The 9,737-nt window shown below is 36.5% G+C and overlaps 1 pseudogene; it reads right to left on the minus strand.

The window, feature by feature from the left end:
• Positions 1-9,080, minus strand: LOC149493075 (uncharacterized; annotated as a pseudogene).
• Positions 9,081-9,737: the final 657 nt, after the last annotated feature.

Genomic DNA, 9,737 nt, shown 5'->3' on the forward strand with positions numbered 1-9,737 from the left:
CTAAGAAGCAGAAGTTGAGGGCATAGAAGATGTTTTCTTGGTTGTTTTGGGTGGTTGTCTAGGAACCAAATCAGAAACCATCGAATATTGCATAATGGGAACCATAGAAGATGTAAAAGGAAGAGAAGGTACGGTAAAAGGAAAGGTCATAGGGTGAATGGTAGGAGGTGAAGGCGGATAAAGATCTCGTTCAATTTCCCGTAATTATTGTTGGAGCTTTTCAATTTCCTTTTCTTTTTCATAGAAAAGTGGGGAAGTTGGATTTGTGGCTAAGATAAAGTGGAGATCTTTATCAAGTTTAGAGATGCTATCAACAACAGATGAATGCATCTGGTGAACTTCTTCTTAAAAGGAGGAAACTCTAGAGTCTAGTTGGTTGGTTTTGGTTAAAGCTTGATTCAGCTTTCCATCAATATTCTTGAGATGTTGATTCTGGACAATAACATTGGAAGTCTGCCAGTTAAGCACTTCTTCAGAAGGAGATAAGGGTGCTAACTTGCCAGAAGAAAGCATCGTGGTTTGCTTTACATAAGGACTAGTGGTAACCCGAGACTGTTGGTCCCGTACTGTTTCTAATGGAGGAAAGTCACTTGGATCCATCATGTAACAAGCTTGAGGAGCTGATGAAGTTGGCAGGGTTCGACATGTATCCAAAGGACAAGAACAGAAAGTAGGTGGAGGAGGACATGAGAACAAACCTTCTTCTTTGAGGATCTCAAAACATCTGTTGAGATTGTGAATACTCAAATTTTGAGGCTTCTCGTGTTGTTGGTGGCATGTTAAACTCTTTAAATGGAGGAAAACACGCTGCTACAGTGCCATGCCAATTAGTTTGACTTTGCTACAGTAAATTTGACTTTGCTGCAGCAACTGTGCAAACAGTCCGGCCGGACCGGAGGCCATTTTGGACATTTACTGGAAATATGTCAATATGGTACTTGAAACGTCCGGAATTTCACGAGGATCGCAGAACCGGTCCCGGAATGATTTTTGGAGGTCGAAAACTCCCAAAAAAGCTCCCGGAGCGAGATATGGTGGCCACCACCAGCTACGGCCGGACACGGCGGCAGCTGCCGCCCAACATGGGCGGCACCTGCCGCCCCACCGCCTGGGCGGCAGCAGCCGCCCAGCATGGGCAGCACCTGCCGCCCCACCGACTGGGCGGCACCTGCCGCCCTCCCAAGCGGCACCTGCTGCCCTGGACCCGAAAATGGCCTATAAATAGGCCATTTTCAGTCCAATTTTGACACACCTGTCTGTATTGACAGACGAATCCTTCTCCCTCTCACGCTCCTTGCATTTTCTTTACCGCTTTTTGCATTTAATTTAATTTTTATTGCATTTTTATTGTGATATTTGACCATTAAAATCAAACAAATTAAAATTAATTAATATTTCCTAAGCGAGGAGCTTAATCCGGAGTTAAGAAGCGGTCGTCGATTAAATCAGGTATGTAAACAAAACTCTGCCTATTTAATTTTAGCACTTCATGCATATTTCTCTTCTACTCTTAATAATCCTACAATTGCATAAATGCATCCACGTCATTATTTTTGGTAAATAAACTGCCTTAATTAATTTGATTAAGCTTAAATGCCCGGTTAATCAATAATCATGGTATTAAAGTTTAAATCCGACAATATTGGCTAAAAGAGCCTAGTTAATCAATAACTACGGTTCAATTGCCTTATTTCGAACAAATCCGGCTTAAGTCCAATTAATCAATAATTGTGGCTAAAAGCCTTAATCAATCACGTCTCGACAATAAATTGTGATTAAGCTCGAACGCCCGATTAATCGATAATCGTGGCATTAAAGCCTAAATCGCACATTTTTGGCAAACTAATTGCCTAAAACATCACATTTTGGCCAAAGGCCTTAAAATCAACCATTTTGGCGACAATCGCCTAAATCGCACATTTTTGGCAAACTAGTTGCCTAAAACAACGCATTTTGGCCAAAGGCCTTAAAATCAACCATTTTGGCGACAATCGCCTAAATCGCACATTTTGGCAACAATTGCCTAAATCAAATCATTTTGGATAAAAGTCATTAAAATCAACATTTTTGGCAACATGCCTAAAAATCAATCAATCTTTGGCGAAATGCCTAAACACTCATGCACAAAGCATACACACTTATGCACAAAGCATACACACTTATGCACAAAGCATACACACACTCATGCACAAAGCATACACACTTATGCACAAAGCATACACACTTATGCACAAAGCATACACACACTCATGCACAAAGCATACACACACTCATGCACAAAGCATACACACAAAATGCACAAAACATACACACACTCATGCACAAAGCATACACACTCATGCACAAAGCATACAAAATCATGCACTAAGCATACACACACCCATGCATTAAGCATATCATTCAAAGCCCTCTAAAAGAGGCCTATCGAACTACGTTGACTTTGATCTTCCATTCAAACGGAAGTACGTAGGCACGTTCGGGATTTCACCCCGGGTGGCAAGTCAAAATCACTCAAACATTTCATTAATCCATCATTCACCTTGCAAAGCATTCATTCATCGGTTAGTTCATCAGTATGACATAGTCTCGGGATCCATCTCGGGTTCGTAGATTGTGCCTTAATCATTGGGATAATTAATCTAGTAACTAGGTTAATTAAAAATGGAGTCACTTAGGGTTTTTTCCTAGTTTACCCTAAAATAATTAAACAAGGTGGCGACTCACACACATCACGTGTATTTCTTCTCATTCATCATATGCATCACATGCCTATGCTTATGACATTTGGGGAAGGGGTTCACAGAGATATTCATCATTTGTCATGGGCTTGGCTTTTGGAAGTCCAATCCATGGAGAATCATCATCATCATCATGGTGAGATTTAAGGGAATCTGTTTTACCGCAATTGCACCTACGTTTGAAGGGAGTAGGTGTTATTGGAGTAATTGAGACTGTAGCATGTTCTATCCAATCAACATTATCGTAGTGACATGTGCAGTCAGGATCGCACATATGGGGATCAACATCCCATAGAAAATGACCATATGCCTTGGCAGTATGGATTTCATAACCAGTGTGAGAAAAGCTATGGATGGGACACTACAAAAAAATGCGTTTTTGAGACCGATATTTGCGACCGACTTTTTTCGGTCGCAATTTGGCGATGATTTTGCGACTGATTGCGATGATTGTGATAGTGAATATATTCCAACCGATTTGCGACCGAACAGCAACAGACTTTAAGATGGATTTGCGACTGATACAGAATCCGTCGCAAATTGTGGCGATAATCATTCCCGCCAGTTTGTTTTCCATTTTGCGACAAGTTGAAGATGCATTTGCGACCGATTTTGCGACAATGTAGTTTCCGTCGTAACATTGCGCGCTTCAAATTCAGCACCAAATTTCTGCGAAGGATTAGCGACCGATATGCGCTGAGGATTAGCGACCGACAATGGTGGTCGCAAATCGGTCGCAATTTCGCTGTAAAGTAAAACGACATCGTAGAGTTTAAAGTTGTGACCAATTTTTTATAAATTTTGCGACCGATTGGTCGGTCGCAAAAGTTAGGGCTTTAATACGCTAGCGCCCTCCTTCTTATTTCTTCTTCTTCTTTCTTCTCCTCCTCCGTTCGCAGCGCCGTCCCAGCCGTGTGCAGTCCCAGCCACTTGCCGCCTCCTTCTCCGCTCCATTGCAGCGCCGATCGCCGGAGAGTTTTGTCTCCTCGTCGTTCGCAGTCGCCAGTTCAGGTACGTTTCAATTTTTTTTTTCGTTTTCGTTTTTTTTTTTTTTTTTTTGGGTTGGTGACAAATAAATATGCTTAGGATTCCAACACAAAACTAAATTAAATTATTAGTATGGTCGATTGAATGAATTGATACATTTTTGTTGTAAATGCAAGATTCATCAAGGTTTTAAAATTATTATTGTGAATTACCCATTTCATTTCAAAATTAGGTATTATTGGGGTTGTAAATTAGATATTTTTGTTGTAATCCTCAATTGAAGTAGTTAATTTGTAGTCGAAAGTAGGCCACGAGGGCACCCTCTCCTGTGGACGGTGAAAAACTGAAAAAAGAACACCCACAGTTTAACGTGAGAACCCACATATAGTTTCATAATATATGAAATGCTACAGATTAGACATTTTCACATTTCTATTTCAATCCCTTCATAACGACAGACTTGCAAGATGTCTTGATATTCTTATAAATGCTTAATGAAGATTAATTGCTATATATATATATATATATATATATATATATATATATATATATATATATATATATATATATATATATATATATATATATAATTTTAATATTGTTTCTAATAAATTAAAATGTGTTATGTTTAGATATTTACTAAATTTTACATATGATCATGATAACACAATCATGAATCAAATAATAGAGCCATGATAATGAAATAATTACTTTGGTTTGCACGTTGTGCAAGTGCTGACTTAATTTTTATTTTTGAAAAATTTATATTAAATATATGTTTGTAACTTTATATGATTTTTACTAATTCAAGTCATATGTAACCATAACCAATTAAGAAATCTTAAAAGATAATCATAGTTATGTAAAAGATAATTTTATGTATAAGAAATCTTAATTTTATTATTGGGGTTGTTTCGTAAAAGTTAAAATGTTAACCAAGATTGAACTGTAATTTAATTAAATATACATTAGATATTATATAAGATAATTAAAACTAATAATTTTTTTATTAAAAATCATATATGTAAACTAAAGTAAATTGTTTCTTAGTATAAATTATTTTAAATTAAATATTTGTTTCTTAGTATAAAAAAATCAAAGAATTCAAACTCGCAATAATCTCAAATTCTTTAAATGATTGTAATTTAATCAACATGTTACACATATATCAAGGTTTTAAAGGCGTTGAAATTCTTAATTAATTCCTTGCTATCGGTGACTACCAAATATGCCAATGTGTATACAAATAATAGGTTCCTTTGCTGCAAATAATACCAACATAGGTTTGCAATTCTTCTTCTGAGGTATCAATTAGGTATACATTTCCACTAGAAACCATAAGACTACTAGAAAATTATAGTTTAATAAATCTTTACATGTTTAAATGCAAAAGTGCAATAAACACGTCATTTATTTATTTTCATAAGTGCTTAATTAATAATAATAAATCTAATATAAACTTTTTTTTAACTAATCCTTGCCATGTACTAAGCTAAATAGTACCATAAAAAAATATTATAGTAAGTTTATATATATATATATATATATATATATAACCTTAGTTAGAAATAATGAACTTAGTGAGTTTACATTTATATATAATTACTCTTATTATAGAAATAACCTTAGTAAGTTAGAAATGTAGATGAAACATTACATTGGACATGTTTTAAGGATGGTTTAGACTAATGCAATTACATATAATTTGCCTTTTATAAACACAATGTTAATTAGGTAAAAAAATGCGGACTAATCGAGATTGGATGTACTAGAGGTACGAGGTGAATGGGATATTAAGACAAGAGTTCTTGCAAGGATTGGAGGCATTTATACAATTTGCAGTTTTACTATTATAAATTGATAGATGTATATCTAATATTATTAATGAAGAATTTTAATGTTATTCACTTTCTTTATACATATTTACCACATGTTCTACAATTCATATAATTGTATACATACATATCTAGGTTCTGATATCTGCAGTACAGATGACTAGAGGCAGGGCGTTTGATTCAGAAGCGTCCGGCAGTGGTTCGCATGGAGGTCATGGCCGAGGACACAGTACACGTGGACGAGGAGGGACGTACACGTGGACGAGGAGGGACTATCCCTCCTTCTTCTTCAAGTACGTCTGGGGCTTCATCCTCTACTCAGCAGCCAGTACTGTCGCCATCACTTCCTTCTGTTCCTTCCTCTTCTACCTCACTTTCTGGACCAGTAGAGTCTTCACCAGCTTCACAGTCACCTAATGCACCAGGTAATCATAAATGTCATTACTGTCATTTCAGTTATATATTAATTATTTATCTGCATTTATAGCATTTGTCACTTCTTTTACAGCTTCTTCAGAGCCACGTAACAAGCTCAATTTGGTTGCGGGACAATAAGTATTTATTTACTTTTTCCTCTATACTTGGTTTTGTTCAGATTTTGATGCTTTCGTCTACTTATATTTCACTTGTGTTTTTTTTTTTTCTCAGCATATATCCATCCTCTCGAGCATCAAGGTAAATTATGAGGATAATCAAGCTACACCTCAATAAAGATGGATACACATGGGATGCCGTAACATAAGAGGCGAGAGACTTTTATTGGGAAGAGTTTCAAGTACGATTTGGTTTAAGTTATTTATAGATTCAATGTTTACAATTAATCAAGATACATCTTCTTATTGAAATTTTATTTTTCATTTTTGCAGAAGCATTTCGTATGGGAAGAGGTAATTACGGCTATACTAAAAGTGGCCTGGGAGAAATTATGCGCTGACCAATATGCTGACTTCACATATAGGATGCGAAAAAGAGGTAAGAAGCAGCAGTGCGTGTCTCAAGAGATATGGGAGAGCTGGCAAAAGGCTTGGGAGGATCCTGCATTCAAGAGAAAGTGGGAGATATTTGCACAAAACAGGTACAGTGAGACTGGCGGTGATGGAGCAGGACCTTCTCGACACATAGGCAGATCAATATCTGCTATAGAGACATCTCGATTATTAGTGAGTCAACTAGTCACAGTATATGAAACTGATGTTTAATGAAATGACATTATATTAATATATCATGCATAAAAATTCATTACAGGCAAAAAAATATGGTCGCGAGCCCACACCGATGGAGGTGTTTACATACACTCACACGAAGGGCCACGATGGAAATACATTTGTCGACAGACGTGCGGTGGGCGTCAATGTAAGTAACAATGAAGAATATTTACATTTACCTTCTAGTCGTTGCTTACGTGTACAAAGTTCAATATAATAAAGCTTGCAATTGCATTGATTAATTAATTTATTATTTTCAGGAGAACTATACTACAGCTCGCGAGCGTCTTGTTTCTTCTTAGGCTGAATCTGAAGGTGAGTTAAGAATTGATAAGATATCACTTTATCTAAAGGCTGTAGGGGGTGAGAAGAAGAGGAAAGTATATGGCATCGGGTCTTAGGCATCACAGTTTTATTGCGGCTCAGCATCTCACGCTTCTGCAGCCAGCTCAGGACCACAGCCCGAGCACAGTGCCGAGGAGTTTACTGCATTACGGGCTCGTGTTGATGAGCAGGAAAGACAGCTTATAGAGCTTAGAGCGCATGTTATGCAGCTATCCGGTCAGCTTGGTGCTGGTACTTCTTCCTCTGATCCTGCGCTTGCTACAGATCGAGATGTTTCGACAGTTCTGCAGCAGCCACTACCGTCTTCTCTTGATCCCCATACTGCAGACGATACCTTGGTCACTCCTGCCGACACTACGACACATCCAGCAGGTACTCCTCCTGGCGATACGACACTGGATCATGCAAATGACCAACCTCGTAGATTTGATTTTGGACCTTTTTAGCTTTTTATGGTTTTTTCAAATTTTGTACAATACATTACATTAACAAGTACATTTTTATATTGTTATTGAAATGCGATTGTGAGATGTGTATATATATATATATATATATATATATATATATATATATATATATATATATATATATATATATATATATGCCGATTTTCACAAGTGTAAAAAATTATGGTTTTATAATATTATTTTTATTTTTTTGTAATTGTATTTTTGCGACCGATTTGTGATCGAACTGCTACCAAATATATAACCATTAAATTTAAAATTGCGACAGATCACCGACAAAAATTTGCGACTGATTTGCGACCAATATTTCATAATTGCGACAGACAAATTCTGCGACCAATTTGCGACAGCGTTTCAGAAGGAAAAGACGACCAAATTTTGTTACCGATAAATATAATTTTGCGACCGATACTTCGGTCGTAAAGTTGCGACCAATTAGTTAATCGGTCGCAAAAAATTTTGCGATGAGCGCTTTTGCGACCGATAAGCATCGGTCGCTGATTGTATTCTGTGACCGATTTCATGCATTTAAAACGCGTTTTTTTTTTTTATGGTAGGAGCTTTCTCATATTTCCGTTTTATAGGCTGAACCATGGAGATGGTAAAACGTAAATTTTTATCGATTTATCTAGCTGTCTCATAAAAATGGGATCTTATTTTTGGACAGGTTGGGAATTTTGGTGGAGTTGTTCATAATTGGTAATCCAGAAAGATGGAATGAGTTTTTCTAGATCTTCCCTAGGAAGCTGCCTAGGAGTCTGAACAATAGTGGGAGTTCGACCACCATCCGCAAAGATGAACAAAGCATCACCATGTGAAAGACCAGGTGTTTGTAGGTTGATAGCATGGTCCTGAAGTCTATAAATAATCTGATGATGTAAAGTAGCTAAGATGGTTTCAGCAATTTGCTCTGCACCAGTTATTTGAACCTAAACTTTCAGGGTTGTGCTAAGATGTGGATCTTCCAAGGACATATTGAAATTTAGGAAAAGGTGAGAACTACGCTTCCTGCATTTAGAGTGGTGACTATGGATCCAATGACAGCATGTTCATAATGGAGGTACCGGGTATCAAGAAGAGATAAGCATGCAGTCACTGGTAATCCTTGACGGCCATGGTAGGATAAGACCAGTCAGATGGCTCCAAAATGAAGATGAGTGTACTTCTGCTTTCTCCACTGAGAAACAAACAGGGGAGGAATTTCTAAGGTGACAATTGCTCTACTGTGGTTGAAGAGAGGACACGCTAAGACAAAGAAGAAGATTGGACACACTCAATAATTACCGAAGGTTTGCTGATAATTTGTCTAAGTTGACGGGACAAAGATGGACTTCGTTTAAAAATAGCATATGGATTAAGTATGGGAACCAGAGAGTTTTGGATCTGTGCTGATTTTGGGATATGCGAGATTTCTACTAAATTATCACTAAGATACAGTTTACAAGTAGGAGGAATTTGTAAAGAAGAGGTTTGGACAATAGGATTGTTTGCAATAGTTTCCATAGTGAGTGAGGTTCTCCTTCCTCCGATAATCACTGTAGCTAAGTGTTTTTTTTCGGCTTGAGACTCTGATATTAACATAAATAGGCTAAACCTTATATTTCACCCTTAACTTTTCGAGTTGAATCAATATCACTCTAAAGTGACTTTTATTCGCTTGACACCACTAATTCCACTTTTCATTTTAATTGTAGCATAATCTCAAAATTGGATTTAATTGAAAAATTAAAAAGATAGCATGTAGGGTCCATAGCTATGAAATGGAGTTAATATAATATAGTTAAATGTTGTAAAATACATGGCATGCTTCTCTTACCTAAAACAAAATTTTACACATTTTCCAATAACTTGGTGAATTTTATTCAAAAGGGAAGGCAACATCTATTGTATACCCCACAATATTATTATTCTGATATATTAGGCCTTTTATGTATAAAAAAAACATTATTTGTGGCATAACATATAACTAATAATAAGTCGAATTGTTAATATCCGAAGAGTACAATATAATAGGCTCCAATACATATACCATATTAATAAAATGAATTGAGCCTAATTGACTCTTCAAAATCTAATTCAATGGAAAGAAAATTGTTCAAATCTTACATTTTGAATAAACACCTTACCCTAAATCAATTAGGATAATATATAGGTAACTAT

The sequence above is a fragment of the Jatropha curcas genome, chromosome 10 (assembly GCF_041381405.1).
Source record: "Jatropha curcas cultivar XTBG-Jc1 chromosome 10, XTBG_Jcur_1.0, whole genome shotgun sequence".
NCBI classification, from domain to species: Eukaryota; Viridiplantae; Streptophyta; class Magnoliopsida; order Malpighiales; family Euphorbiaceae; genus Jatropha; species Jatropha curcas.